The 14113-nt window shown below is 54.8% G+C and overlaps 1 protein-coding gene across 6 annotated transcripts in view; it reads left to right on the top strand.

Annotated features, from left to right (window-relative positions):
* Cdh23 (cadherin related 23) overlaps positions 1-14113 on the top strand; it is a 336018-nt gene that overhangs the window by 69793 nt on the left and 252112 nt on the right. The gene's annotated exons all lie outside the window — the stretch shown is intronic.

Raw genomic sequence — 14113 nt, 5'->3', positions numbered from 1 at the left:
GAGTAGTGAAAGGCACTCAACCATCTTCCAGCTGTGTACTTTACGCAGGTGACTTAGACCTCTCTGGACCTCACTTTTCTTATCTGCAGGATAAGCAAGAGTATCCGTCTTGCAGGATGGCTGCAAGAATCATAAAAACGTAGGTAGGAAAGGTCCTCAGTCCACTTCATGACCCAGAGTATATTCAGTAAAATGCTGGTGACTAAGACTGAGGTCTTTGTCCTCGGGGAAGTAAATTTTGCAAAGAGAAAAACAAGTGGATTTCCAACGATACCTAATGTCACAGTAACTTTGTATGTATACAACATGGTAGAAGCACTTGGTCTACATGTGGGGATTATTTGTTTGGGCCCTTATAGGGTGAGTAGGAGTTTGTTAGAGGAGTCCATGTTGTCTCGGAATGTCATTTAGTTTCTGGGATCCTTTGTTCTCTTTTCCTGTATTAGAATTTCTCAAAAGACAGGGATGAATTCTAACCCCTGATCAGTCACTGCTGAGGAAGGACAGGGTCTTTGTGGGTATATGTTCCTTGCAGGTCCCCACAGTTGCCTCATGGAAACAAAGCCCAGCTGGCAGTGGGCCCCTGGGTCTCTGCCCAGGTCTCAGTGATGCTCAGGTTCTGTGCAGATCCTTGTCATCGATGGCTTCAGGGGGCCAGTTGTGAGGTGTGCACAAGGCTGCTTGCAGGGAAGGCTGGGGCTGGAGGATTTAATGGGAGCCTGAGAGAGGGAGTCCGAGGGGGGTCCCGGCTCTGGCCACCTGGCTGCCCCCAACTCAGGGTCACTTAATGAGGACCCATGAGAGTTACGCCCTGGACTTCTTTGCTGGAGAGGGACAACAGGGAGGAAAAGAGGTCATTTGTCAGCGAAACCAGTAACTCATTCCTAGGACAAGGCAGGAAGAAATTGCTGCTGTCACTGAGGGCTTCCTGTGTGCCCAGTGTCCTGCTGTCCTCTGGGACCTCCTGAGCCCTCTCCACACTCACAGGCAGTCACGTCCACCGTTCCCGGGTGCACCTATGGATCTGCTCTTGAGGTGAGGTCAGTGACGCATCCTCAGTAGGTACCGCGATGGGCCCAGAATGAGGACCCGGGCCCAATTTCCTGGCTCTTGGACACTAGTTTCACTTCCGCCTGCAAAATAACCATGCTTGCTTTGTACTTGCTGGCACTAGGTGCCAGTCGCTGAGATCAGGCATGTGAGGTGCTCAGCTCAGGGCCAGGATGGGCAAGGGCCTGGCCAGCGGTCGTGCTGCAGGTATCATCACTGTACACCTGTCTGTGCTGGAGGGAGCAAGGACATGGCGTCCTCATCACCAGCCCCCAATGCGTGCACAGTCCTTAAGAGTGTAAACGAAGGGTCTTCACTAAGGATGGCGTCAGTGCTGCTCCCTCTGCTTGCTGGGTGACTGTGAGGATGAAAGGAGCGTTTGTACAGAAGCCTGTGCCCTGGCCAGCGTGTTTCCCTGGCATGAGTTTGTAGAGATGTCAGGGGCACCATCTGGGTCAGGGTGCAGGGCGGCATGGTGCACACAGGTGCTCTACCCGTGACACCTGAGACCTGAGAGCTCGTTGCTCTGAGCCAGTGCCCTCTGGTGCCTGGCAGGTCCTGGACCTCAGCCATGGTCCCATCTGTGGCATGTGGGAAGCCCTGGAGTGGTGGCCGGGCAAGGCCTGGAGCATGTGGAGATGAACTTGGCCAAACAGGCTGACTTACTAGCTCCTCCAGGGCTGCAGCATCGCCAACCACCCCAGGGGCGTCGCCTGTCGCGTGCTGCATGATTTATAAACTGCATCCTCAGGTTGCAATGAGAGGTGCGGGGGGCTCCCCATGGTGTCAGCTCCACTCACGAGATGTCACTGCCCCCCATGCCAGGGAAAGCAGCCCCTTGACAACCCATATTAAATTATACCTTGGGGCCACAATACCTGTGGCCCTCTGCATCCATAACCACCGGCCTATTGATCTGGGAAGAAGAGACCAATAAATCATCCCAGGCTCAGCCTCCTGCTGGCCAGAGCAGGGTGGGTTGGTCTCTCCAGTTTGGGATGATGTCTCTCTGTCCCTCTGTGAGCACCCTGAGGCTCTGTCCCTTCTCCTGTCTTCCCTCAGCATTGACACAGTGACAAATACCAGGGACTCTCCTCTGTCACAGCAGGCAGGTGCCACAGCCTCCAGCATCCTGGGTGGTGAGCGGCGAGCTTGCAGGGAGACACTCACACACATGCCCACGGGCGCCAGGCTGCCTGCTTCGGCACTGTGCTGAGGGGCCGCACTCATTTAAATAACTCATCTTCTGTCCCTCCTAGAGGTTTCATTATCTTTCATTTGTCCCCATGACACTTCTGTCAGTTGGGAGAGAATTAGTCTTTGCATTTTATAGAGGAGAGAACCTGAGACCAAACAAGTCCCTACTTCTTCAAGCCCCTCACCCGCCTGCCAGACTGGCATGTGCCCCATCTGCATGGCAGTCCCAGTGTGCACACAAGCACTGTTTGTGTCAAGTTAGGTGACCCTGCCCCAACCCAGGCTTACTGCCATCCTGGTCCCCTCACCTGCAGGGAACATTCACACCCTCCTGCTACCCCCTCCTGCTTCCTAGGTGCCAGGAGAGAATAAATCTTGATCCCCACTTAACTGGGCCCCAGGGAGCTCAGCCTGCCTTCTCCACACACTCGAGGTCCCTTGCTCCCTCCGCCATCCAGTGGAGAGAAGTCTAGGACCTGTGACTCCCATGATTGCTGACATAACTCCTTCCAGCCTGTGGGGTGGGGCTTTGGGCACCTACGGAAAGAGGGCAGCGCAGAAGCAGGAGCGGAGGGAACCTCATGCCATGAAAATTACTATTTGCTTTCATGGAGCCCAGCTTGCAGGTGTTAGGGATTCTTGGCTCAAGCTGAGACGTCTTCTGTTGTTCCTCGGTCCATCAAAGAGCCTCGAATCAGAAGTTGCCAGTCACTGCTGTCCTGACTCTGGCTCCATGGTTGGGCTTGTGGCCGCGAGTTCCTGGAGGCCGTTGGCCACCTTTCTGCTCCTTGTCTGGAGAAGGATGTGGGCCTCTGCCTGGACCCCTTTTCCTGCAGGCAGTGGGAATTCTAGGTGGGGTGGGCTTGGGATACAGAGAGGTCTAGGGAGGCCCCCTCTGCAGCCAGGAGCAGCTCTGACCTCACTCTGCTCCATGAGGACCCATCCCTGCCGGTGACACAGGGCCTGGATCCCACTGTGCCCTGGGACAGGGCCACACACATAGCCTGTGAGGACTGGGAGCCTCTGAGCCTCCGCACCCCATCTGTGAAGTACGGAGCATGGAGTTGTGACGTTCCATGGAGACGTGTGTACAACTTTGTAGGCATGAAGGTAGCACTTGGTAGATGGTGGCTGTGACACTCACTATGAAGTCCCCCAGGAGCCTCGGGAAGGTTGCCAGGATGTGCAGGAGCTGGCCGGAAACCTGCATCACCAGGGACTGAGGGGCTGATATCAGGGGTCAGTGGCCAGAAGCTGACAGTTCAGGGGGAGCTAGGAAATATGACATAGAGATACAACAAGGAAAAAATGGGGACAGAGCTGTTGTTAAGTAGTGACAGGTTGAGTGTCCCCCACAGACTCCTTGAAACCAGCACAGAGGGACTACATGGTCCCTTACCCTATCCACACACTCTGTAGGTGTCCACACAACCAGAGAGGGTGCAGGTTTCTCCGAGGTCACCCAGCCAGTTAGAGGTGGCTGGGAAAGATTCTCAGGGACACATTTTCTGGAACCTATGAAACAGCCCAACCCTGCGCCAGAGGCACACACTGTGTCCCCAGGGGCCCTGAGTGTCCGGAGCCGTCCTGCCAGGTTCCTTCAGCCCCCAGTCCCGGCCACCTCCTGGATGCAAGGCACAAGTACCACGAGGGACTTTGTCTCAGCCCTTCCACTTATCCTTACAAGTTTAAGGATTGTCACAACAGCTTGGGGACAGGCCTGGCAGCCCCAAGACACTGCAGCACATGCACAGGGGGCTGAGATAAAGTGTTTGTGGGCTGCCCGACCCACCTTGTTTCTGACTAGAAAGGGGAAAACAGGAGAGCGCTTTTGGTGGATAGGATTATTGTAATTTCTCTGATTCCTTAGCAGCCTTTAATTACTTTGCAACTTTGTGGAGCTGGCTAGAAGCCGTGAGGGGCTGGGCTCTCTCTCTTCATAATAACCTTAAGTGGAAACTGCCTGTCCGTCTATTAAACCCGCTCTTCTCTCCAGATGAGATAATGCCGCCGCCGGGAGATTGCGCCCGGGCTATAATCACTGGGTACAATACAATCGTCCCCGCTCACTGTCTGCATCGTCAAGTGGTCAGCCCACCTCTCAGGCACAGGGACAGCCAGCCACGGAGGGCCGGACACCCGGTCACGTCCTTGTCCAGGAGGGTGCGGGCTCAGGCTGGCCCCCTCTCCCGGTCCTGCCCCAGAGGGAGGGGGCTGGCATGGAAGTCCCTTCCTCTGCCTGTGACTCCCTGCTGAGCTCTGCCATACCTCCCAGGCTGCCCACACAGACCTTACTTTCAGGGATCCATCCATTTACATGAGCTGCGAGCTGTGGGCATGCCTGCCCTTCCTGTCCTCTGTCCCCACTGCAGTGCTCACGTTCCTGCAGCCTGGGCTTGGTGCTGTGCCTGTCCCTAAGACGCCAGCAGCCAGGCCTGTTGTGCCAACTTCTTCCATCATTGAGCCGAGCTGGACGTGTGGGCTGGCGGGTGGGGGCGGGAGGCCGGTCCTCTCCTCCACCCATTGTATGGATGAGCAAGGTGCAGAACTTGCCCACATCACCTTCTCAGAAGGGGCCAGTGAGAGCCTAGCCCCAGCACTTCCCTCCAGGAGACCCGAAGTCCCCACCCTTCGGGCTGCTCCTCGTGCCCACTCACGCTAGCTTCCAACCCCGGGGGACCCTCTGCCTCCCGACCATGGCCTGGCCTTTCCTTCCCAGGACCGGCTGGCTCTGTCCAGTCGGTGGCCCACCTGTCCATGCCCACCTGGCTGGGACAGCTGAGTGAGTCAGCAGAGTGAACTCTGACAGCTAGGTGGCTGCGGGTCCTGCGTCTGCCCATCCTGGGGAATCTAGGGGTTGGGCATGGTTACAATGCTCCCCCAACTGTTCATGTTAAAATGTAACCCCTGGGTTGAGGTATTGGGAGGGAGAAATCTTAATCAGATTGTGGCATTTAGAAGAGGAGTCTTTGGAAGGGGGTCAGGATTAGAGGAGTTTGTCAGGGTGGAGCCCCTGCCCGAATCCTAGGCTTCATGGAAGAAAGTGGGAGACAGGACATACATGTGACTGGTGTCTGTCTCTCACCATGAGAGGCCCTGCGTGTCTCTGCACATCCCAGGGACTCTGCCCTCACCAGATGCAGGCTTTTGACCCTGGACCAGAACTGAAACAAACCTTTTCCTTGTATCTCACTCAGCCTCAGGTATTTCATCGTAGCAACAAGAAAAGCACAGACACAGTGGGGATCAAAGACAGGAAGGACAGAAAGGTATGAAGCTTAAAACTTCATGCAGTTGGAATGGCTGAGTTACTAGAGGATTTTCTCTAGTTTTTGTCCCAGGCTTCTGTGATTTTTCTTTTCTTTTCTTTCTTTCTTTCTTTTTTTTTTAGGCTTTTTTCTTTTTAGAGTAAGCATATCCCTTGGGCTAGATGTGAAGGTGTGAACAATCATGTGTTCAGCTCTGTGATTTCTTGCCAAGTGAGAGCATTTGTATACCGCACCCAGATCAAGAGGCAGACTTTGAAGCAGGGCAGAGCGGCCTGCAACCCAAGCACTCTGAGAGGCTGAAGCAGGAGCATTGCAAATTGGACCCTAGCCTGGGCAACTTAGCAAGATCCACTTTTTTAAAGTGGTACCACTCTCTTGGCTCCCGCCCCACAGATTGTGATCACTGTCACACACATCCTCAAGGTTTAGCATCCCACAAGCTCCTGGAGCTGGCAGCTGCTTCCTCCCACCAGGTTAGGGTGCTGCATGCGGGGGCTCCACAGACCATCTGGAAGCCGGGCCCCACCTCATAATTGCTGTGCATCCCTGGAAAGCGCACTGTCCCTAATCCAATGCAGTGCGCTGACACGGGGTCCCCACGGAGCAGGAGATGTGGGATGGACAGCCTCACAGCGTGTGCACTGGAGGGACTGTCCCCCATGGCTGTCCCCTCTGGACACCTCTCCTTTCAGGTGCCTGGGGTGCTGGGTCAGAGGCTGGGTGGGGAAAACGCATCTGTTTAGCTGAGGACTGAATGGAGTGGCGGAAACTTGGGCAGAGAGGAAGGGAAGGGGTCACATGAAGCAGCGCCCTTTCTCTGATATTATCTCCTGCGGCATTCGGAATAGCTCTCCACAGTGGAAAGAAAGGCTTGTCCTCATGGTGTAGCTGGGGAAATGGGCCCAGAGAGGGTAGGTGACTTGCCCAAGGTCACATAGCTAGTCCCAGATCTTATTCTCTGTGTTCTGCCCCCAAACAAGTTCACATGTATTTTATCCCCCGAAAATCCACTCAGGTTTGGGGTTTATTGTAAAGCTGCTGCCACCAGGAGAGACAGCACTGAGTCTGGGGAAGCCAGCGGGCGGGGGTGTTTGGTTAGGGGAAGGACTCGTCCTGACCTTTCTTGTGTTCCAGCCCCTTCAGCCTCCTGCATAGCTGCGGTTCATATCAGCAGCCTGATCTCAGGCCTGCGTGCGAACACAAAAATCTTGAAAGGCTTCTTAGCAACTAGAATGGATTTTTTCTCCTTCCATGGCCAGGGCTGGCTCAGGGCCAGGACAGTGGAAGAAGGAGAATAAATTCCTGCAAAGCATTGTCTTCCTGGTCACCTTCCCAAACCATTGGCTCCTGTACACTTTCAGGGGCTACTAACCCTTAAAAAAAAAAAAGAAAAAAGAAAGAATTCCACCTAACACGGCCCAAAAGATGGAGACGGAGGCGAGGCAGCAGCAGCTACTGGGGCGGAAAGCCCTAAATGGTGCGGAAGTAATGCCTAAAGTGTGCTGGTGATTACAGGCATTTCCACGAGCGTCGCTCGCGCACGGGGCGGCGCCGCAGCCACAGGAAAATAAATACAGAAGCATGCAGGCCTCCTGTTGCCATGCAGGAAGGGGATGGGCCAGGTCACTGGTGTGAGGGAGAGGATGGCAAGAGGTGCATTCATTCATTGATTCTCCAATTCATTTATCCACTATATTGCATCACTGTGTATTGCAAAGGCCTTTCTGTGCCACGTGGAGGCTGATGACCAGAATCCCACAAGGCTGGAAGACTCCGGACCCAGCCCCTTCTCCAGCCTGACCTGAATGCTGCTCCTTTTGCCTTTCTGTCTTCCTGCTGCTCTCTCTCCTTCCTGGTCCTGGAGGATACCATGTCCCAGGGCCGGGCCTTTGCACAACCTGTCTCTGTCTCTGGAGTCTTCTTCTCCATCATCCTCCCTCTTGTTCATGAGCTCTCTCACCTTCCTGTGAGATCTTTGGTCCCTGATTGATTCCTCCTCCCAGTGCAGAACTGATTCTTATATTCTGCGTGTTTGGTACATCGTGGCTTTGATCTGGGGCTGTAATTATTCATCTCTGCACAAGACAGTGTGATCACGATGAGTGTGATCGGTGACTGTGAGCTCAGTTAGAGCAGGGACATGTCTGTGCAGCCATTTTCACCGCTGGCCAGACCCTCAGGGGTTGGCACCCAGCCGGGACTCAGGAATGATTGATTGTGTGCTAAACTCCCTACCCTCAGAGTCTCACCACTTTGAAGTCCATGTCCTTTAAGAGAGAAATTGCATGTACCTGGCCTTGGTGCCTCTGTCTCAAAGCAAATGCCAAATGCATTGGAGCTCTGGCCCAACCTCACCAACTGTGGCAGGGTGAGAGTGCCTCACTTGGTGCCATCGGAGGCAGAAATGTCATCTACCGGGCTGGAGATGGGGGGCAGCGCATTGCTGGACTGGAAGGTGCTCCCTGTATCCAGCAAGTGACCTCTGTGCTGCTGGGACAGCAGCTGTGGGTCCTGGGCACTGGTGACCCTCCTAGGAACAGAAGCCAGAGAAACACAGGGGTTCTGGCTTGACTTATTGCGACACAGGCCCAGGGGAATGCAGGAGTGTTGGTTCCGTGAGCCTGGTCCCACCTATTCATTCATTCCTTCATTCATTCACCAGAAGGATGCCTGGTGCCTGCGAGGTGCTGGGACATAGGAATGAGATATGGTCTCGGGCCTCCAGCAGACCTTGGCTGGGCTGCTGTTCACCCACAGTGACACCCTGTAAAACAGGACAGGAGACCCAGTACTTGAGGACCCCACCCAAAGCTCGGCTACTGGTTCCTGTTCCCTGCCACCAACCACCCTGGCTTCTGTGTCCCTTGCCATCCTGCAGCATGTGCTCACATCAAGCACCTGTTCTTTGCGTAGCAGAACTGGACAGATGCCCTCGAAGTGAGCTCAGAAGCTGGCGCTGTGCTGTGTCTCCTCCGGCACCTGCTCCAAGGCCCATGCTCTAGTTGCTGTTGCATTGGCCCTCAGGAGAGCAGGGCTGGCGTGAGCCTCCCCCAGGTCTGGGCTCCCCATATGCTGCTCCCTTTCTGAGATTGACAGGGACCCTAAAAATTGGGAAAGGCCCTCTCAGAGGGTCAGGGGATTCGAGGCAGATGGAGCGGGGTTCAGGGCCTGTAGGAGACTGACACAAGGCTCAAGTGACTGCACCCTCCCAACCCTGTCCAGTTTATTTATATCACTTGGAAAGTCCCATTCAACGTGCCAAGATTCACAAGCTGATTTAAAATGGGATCTATAGCCAGGTGTGCCCATGCACGCCTGTAATCCCAGCACTCGGGAGGCTAAGGCTAGGGGATCACCATGAGTTCGAGATCAGCCTGATTTACAGAGTGAGTTCAAGGGCAGCCTGAGCTACAGAGGGAGACCCTGTCTCAAAAATCCCAAAAGAAAAAAAAAAAAGATGGGATCTGTGTCTTATAATTTTCTTGAACCCCAGGGAGGACCAGGCACAGGGAAAGCTGGATAACAATAAGAATGAATACCATACCTGCATTCACTCACATGCCTTTTATAACCAATTTGTGGCATTGATGATGTATCAGTCACTTTCTTGTTACCACAGCAGAATCCCAGCACAAGCTGCTTGTGATGTAAAGATGGTTATTTAGCACGGCTTTGGCAGCTCAGAGTCTACACAGCATAGTGCAGGCTGGGCAGATGGCAAGGGTAGCCCATTGGCTGTGTCATCTGGTGGCAGGTGGAAGTGACAGGAGTACATACTGGGGACAAGTGATCCCATCTTGAGCCAGGGACAGAGACCTGGAGACCAGGCTTTTAACACACAGGCACTGGGGGACAGTCAGCATCCGAGCCACAGCTGCAGGTATTGGGATTTGCCCTGTCTTTAAGATGGGGAGCCCCCTCGCAGCCCTCCTGAGATGATCCGTGTGCCATCTCTCCAGCATCACGCCCTGTGCCCCCAGCACGGAGGGAGAGTGGAGGGGGTGTGGACACTTCCTGAATACCAGAGAGCCAGGCTGGGGGCTTGTTCCTTGAGAGGCGCTCCCTGCCACACCAGCACACACACACTCAAGGCGGGTACTCCCTCCCTGCACATCCGCCCTGCCTCCTTCTGTCCCTGTGTCTCCCTCATGGGTCAGCGCCCCAGAGTGCTAAATCACAAGCAAATCGGCCACAGCCAGCAGGAGGCCAGGAGGACGCAGTGAGGGGATGCCGCCATCAAGGCCATTAGCAGTGAGCTGGCCAGGCAGAGAAAGCAGGCTGATTGGGAGAAGGGCCAGCCCCCTTGGAGCACTGTGCAGCCCTTCACTGGGGGACATGGGGCTGAGACTCACTGGAAATTCACAGAGCATGCTCAGTTCATGGCCTGGCCCTCAGAATAGGACCTACAGGGCACAGTTTCTCCCCTACCTGGGTAGATTGGAGGGCTCCATCTTTAACTAGGGCCCAGGAGTCAGGCAGGCCTGGGCGTGGATTCTGGCCTTACTAGTGGTTTGGCTTCACTGGGCCACAGCCATCCTCATCCATAAGATGGGAACAGTCATAGGACCTACTCTAAAAGCTGCTGCAGTGTGTACATGACATGCCTGGAGTAGGACTTGTCTGGCACATAATGAGTGCTCCGTAGTTCAAGAAACCCTCATCCATAAGATGGGAACAGTCATAGGACCTACTCTAAAAGCTGCTGCAGTGTACATGACATGCCTGGAGTAGGACTTGTCTGGCACATAATGAGTGCTCCGTAGTTCAAGAAGAGGCCAGGGTACCCTGCATGTCAGTTCAGGTGCAGGAGAGGTGGGCCAAGGGTGGTCCCCTTGGACTCCTTAGCCTGGAGCTGACCTTGCCGTCCAGGACCCCAGGGCAGCAGCAAGTCCTAAACCCAGAGCCAGGCTCCCTGGGGCCTGACCAAGTTGGACAACACCATGACACCGTGGTACTGTGGGGTCAGGATGGCCCTGCTGTCCCTAGGAGAAGGCAGACCAGTGCTATCACTGGCCTTGGGCTGTCACTCGGGGAGGGGGTGGGGGGCTCTGAGTGTTCCATGGGTTCTATGGTTGGGTGGAGACAGGGCACACAGTGGTAAACTGAGGCTGGACTTTGGCATCCCCTCTACCTGGCTGGTGCCTGGAGACAGGGTCCCTTCTCACAGTGTCACTGGAGGGCCGAGGGCCCAGGAGGGGCTGTCAGCCAGGCAGGCCTGTCCCTTCTGCACGGCTGGCCTTGCAGCCAGCCTGCGGCAGACACGGCTTTTTTGTTTTTGGTTAAAAAGCCTCATTGGAGCGTTATGATATTGGAATGTGAAGGGTAATTGAGCTGAAAGCTATTCTCTCCCTGCACCCGGCGCGATAGGAGTGATGGAGGCCCAGGCCTGCGCGCCAGCCTGGGAATCCTGATGAAAGTTCTGTGCCGGGGTGAGTTCTGTGGCAAGGAGCAGAGCCAGTGCCAGGCATCTCCCTGGCACTGTAAGCAGGTGGGCTGGGCTCCACCCTCATGGAGCAGAAGGCCAGGCCCCTACCCCTCCTGCCTGCTTCCTCTTCCCCTACTCTCTAGAAGGGTCTCTTCTCTACTCTGTCCTCCCGCCTCACGTTCTACTCCACCTCCACCAGTGTTTGGCAATTCCAGTGTTTTCTAAGCCAAATTGGCATGAACCTACAACCCCCTGGGCATTTTGTTGTAGAGTAGATCTTGGTTCAGCAGGTCTAGGGTGGGCCTGAGACTGTATTTCCCCCAAGTTTCCAGATGGCGCCAATGCACCTTGAGGACTAAGGCCCTAGTAAGCAGTGAGGCAGGTGTGGCCCAGATGAGGGAGCCATCCAGGGTGACAGCAGCTACTTCCCATGTAGAGCTGCCCTCCAGTTGTGCAGGTAGTGCACTGAGCAAGGAGAAGGGTTTAAGTGGGAGGCAGACCCGGCACTGCTGTGCAACCTGAAGCTGGGTGGCTCTGTCTACAGAAAGAAGCATATTTTTCTTGGTATAGAGGGGCCGCTTTCTCCCAGGCTCTGTACTCCTGGGGCAGGGCCTCCTCTAGGGCTGCTGTCCTCTCATTTTCATGAAAGCACCTTCCAGCCCTCATCCCCAGCCTTATCCTCCTCCATCCCACTGCCCGGAGGTGTGGACCAAGAATGGTGATGGCCGGGCATCAGTTTCTCCCTTTAGGCTCCCACCCCCACCCCACTGCAATCCCAAGAAACAGGCAAACAGGCGCTCTCCTGCCTCCTGCACCCTGCTTTGCCTAATAGAGCTCAGCTGGAGAGGTGAGGCTGGGAGGGCTCCTCTCTCCCAGCCTGAGCAGCAGGGGAGGGGGCTGCCCTTGAGGAAAGGTACTAGGCGGCCCCGGCCTGCCCCCAGCCTGCTCCCACCCAGCGCATGCGTACACGCACACACACGTGCACACATGCACTCAGTCTCTCTGCCTGGCCGGTTATTAATTGCCGTGCGGGCCAAACTGAATGGGGCCTATTAATATGTGCTCTGCAGCTCCGAGGAGCCCAGCTTGTGCCCGGACACTGCCTCTTATCTCTGCCTGCCAGGCGCGCCTGCGTAGGACACCACTGGCACATAACCAGCCTCCTCCAGGGCTTTGGGGCCCATGTGCCAGCCTGGTGAGGGCAGGGGACCATCACTCCCAGCTCTACCCACAGTGCAACAGTGAGCACAAGACTCTCTCTCACCCAAGGGTGTCACAGGCATCTGCAGCCACCGAGCTCATGTCCCACCCTTGCCTGGCCCCAAACGCCTCTCTGCCCTTAGGACTGTTCTGCCAGGGCCAGGGCGCTTGTGTTGTCACCTTCCCTGCCCGTTGGTGTGTCATCAAGGCGTGAGTGTGCATACAGTGCTTGCCTCTTTCCCCATCTTTCCCGCCCACTCGCCAGTCCCACCACCTCCTAGCTCACATGCCAGCTGGGATCAGTGGCCCTGCCGTCCGTGGCCATCAGAGGAAGGTGATGGGATGACCCTTCCTCCCAACAATCCCTCCCACAGACAAGCAGAGTGATGTGCACTGTGGGCCTGGGACAGCACTCCCCAGGCTGCCTTTCATTCTTCAACCACCTTACAGAAAGATGTGCTCCTTCTCTTCGTGTGCACAGTGCAGAGATGTTAGGTGACTTCCCAGAGTGGCCGAACAGTGCTTCCGTTTCAGCACTGCGTTGTGACGTGGCACTCTTGGCTCCCTGGGTTCATCCAGGACAAATTAGGGCATCTGTACATTATAAGAAAATTTTTCTTCGCTAGGTGCAGTAGTATGTGCCTGTAATCCCAGCTGCTTGGGAGGCTGAAGCACAAAGATACCAAATTCTAGGCCAGCCTGGGCAGCACAGTGAGACTTTGTATTAGACAGAAAGAAAAAAAAAAAATGGAAAGGAAATCCTTCCTAGGTTAAGATGGAATAAATTTCTCTGCCATTGGCACACCAGTGGTCCATGTTTGCTGGGATTAAAATCAATCTTTTAGCAGCAACCGGAGGCTACTGTGGGGTTGAAGCCCACCTGGGGTCTGCCAGCACCAGATGTGAACCCCTGACCTGTCTGTGATTGGCTTCTAAGGGCTTTAGAGGGCCACAGCCTCAGGGCAATCCCTTCTTCAGGTCTTTTCCATGCAAATGGACAGTGGGTTTTCCCCTGGCTCTTTGCTACGGAAACCAGTGGTCCTCTTGCTGTGAGGTCATCATCCCAGCATGTCCTATTCAGGATTCTGAATGCCCTTTGTTGGGGGCTCCCAGACTCCACTGGGCCCAGCTTATCTCCAGTTCTTCATGCCCATTTGGCCCTTGTTTTAAAACATCTGAAATTGAGATTTGCCTGAGTTAGTCACAGTCTTTGCCTGCACAGTGACCACACTTAGCTGGGAAAATGGACATAGCTCTCCCCTCTCAGCCCCAGGGGAAAAGCCAGGCTGGGCAGAGATGGGGACTTGAAGACCAGGTAGTCTCTGTAGATCCCCAATGACCTGGTCCTCCCAGCAATGGACAACACTAACATTTGGCACTTCCTGTGCAGGTAGGAAGTACTGACATTTTTTACTTCTATTCTTGGCCCAGTTTGGCATCAGCATGGCACCTCAAGGCCAGCCTTTGTGGGGCAAGATTTCCATTATCCCCTAGCCCTGGGAATGGGGTTCATAGCCAGACAGGGGAACAACAGTGTTAACTTTTCCATCCCACTCACAAATTTGGTTTTTTAAGCAGTTAGAATTGGATGCTAGGCTATTTCTTGCTCTTGTTCAGGGGACCCTTAGTCCCAGGGAAACTAAGTTAAATTAGTGCCTCCCAGGACAGGGACACTCCTCTAAGAAATCCCTTTTACCTACATACAGCAAAAGGCAAAAGTTGCTGCTGGGGAGCCAGGAAGGAGGGGGTGGATTCCTCCAGGGACCTGAGTCGCAGGGAACCTGGGTCAGTGTGAGGCATGACAATCTTTGGCGGGAAGCCGATCGACCTATCCATCCCGGTAACATCCCCACAACAGCCCTTCCCAGAAGCCCTCGGGCAAGAAGGCTCTAAATGATGAACTTGTTCCTCTGTAGCCATCACATGTCTCCAGTTCGTTATGACCCCATCTGCTTCTCACCGTGGCTGCTCC

The sequence above is a fragment of the Fukomys damarensis genome, unplaced genomic scaffold (genome assembly GCF_012274545.1).
Source record: "Fukomys damarensis isolate Sample0158 unplaced genomic scaffold, DMR_v1.0_HiC HiC_scaffold_20, whole genome shotgun sequence".
Classification (NCBI taxonomy): domain Eukaryota; kingdom Metazoa; phylum Chordata; class Mammalia; order Rodentia; family Bathyergidae; genus Fukomys; species Fukomys damarensis.
Note: the sequence above shows the minus strand (reverse complement) of the source record. Positions and strands in the feature narration are given on the sequence as shown.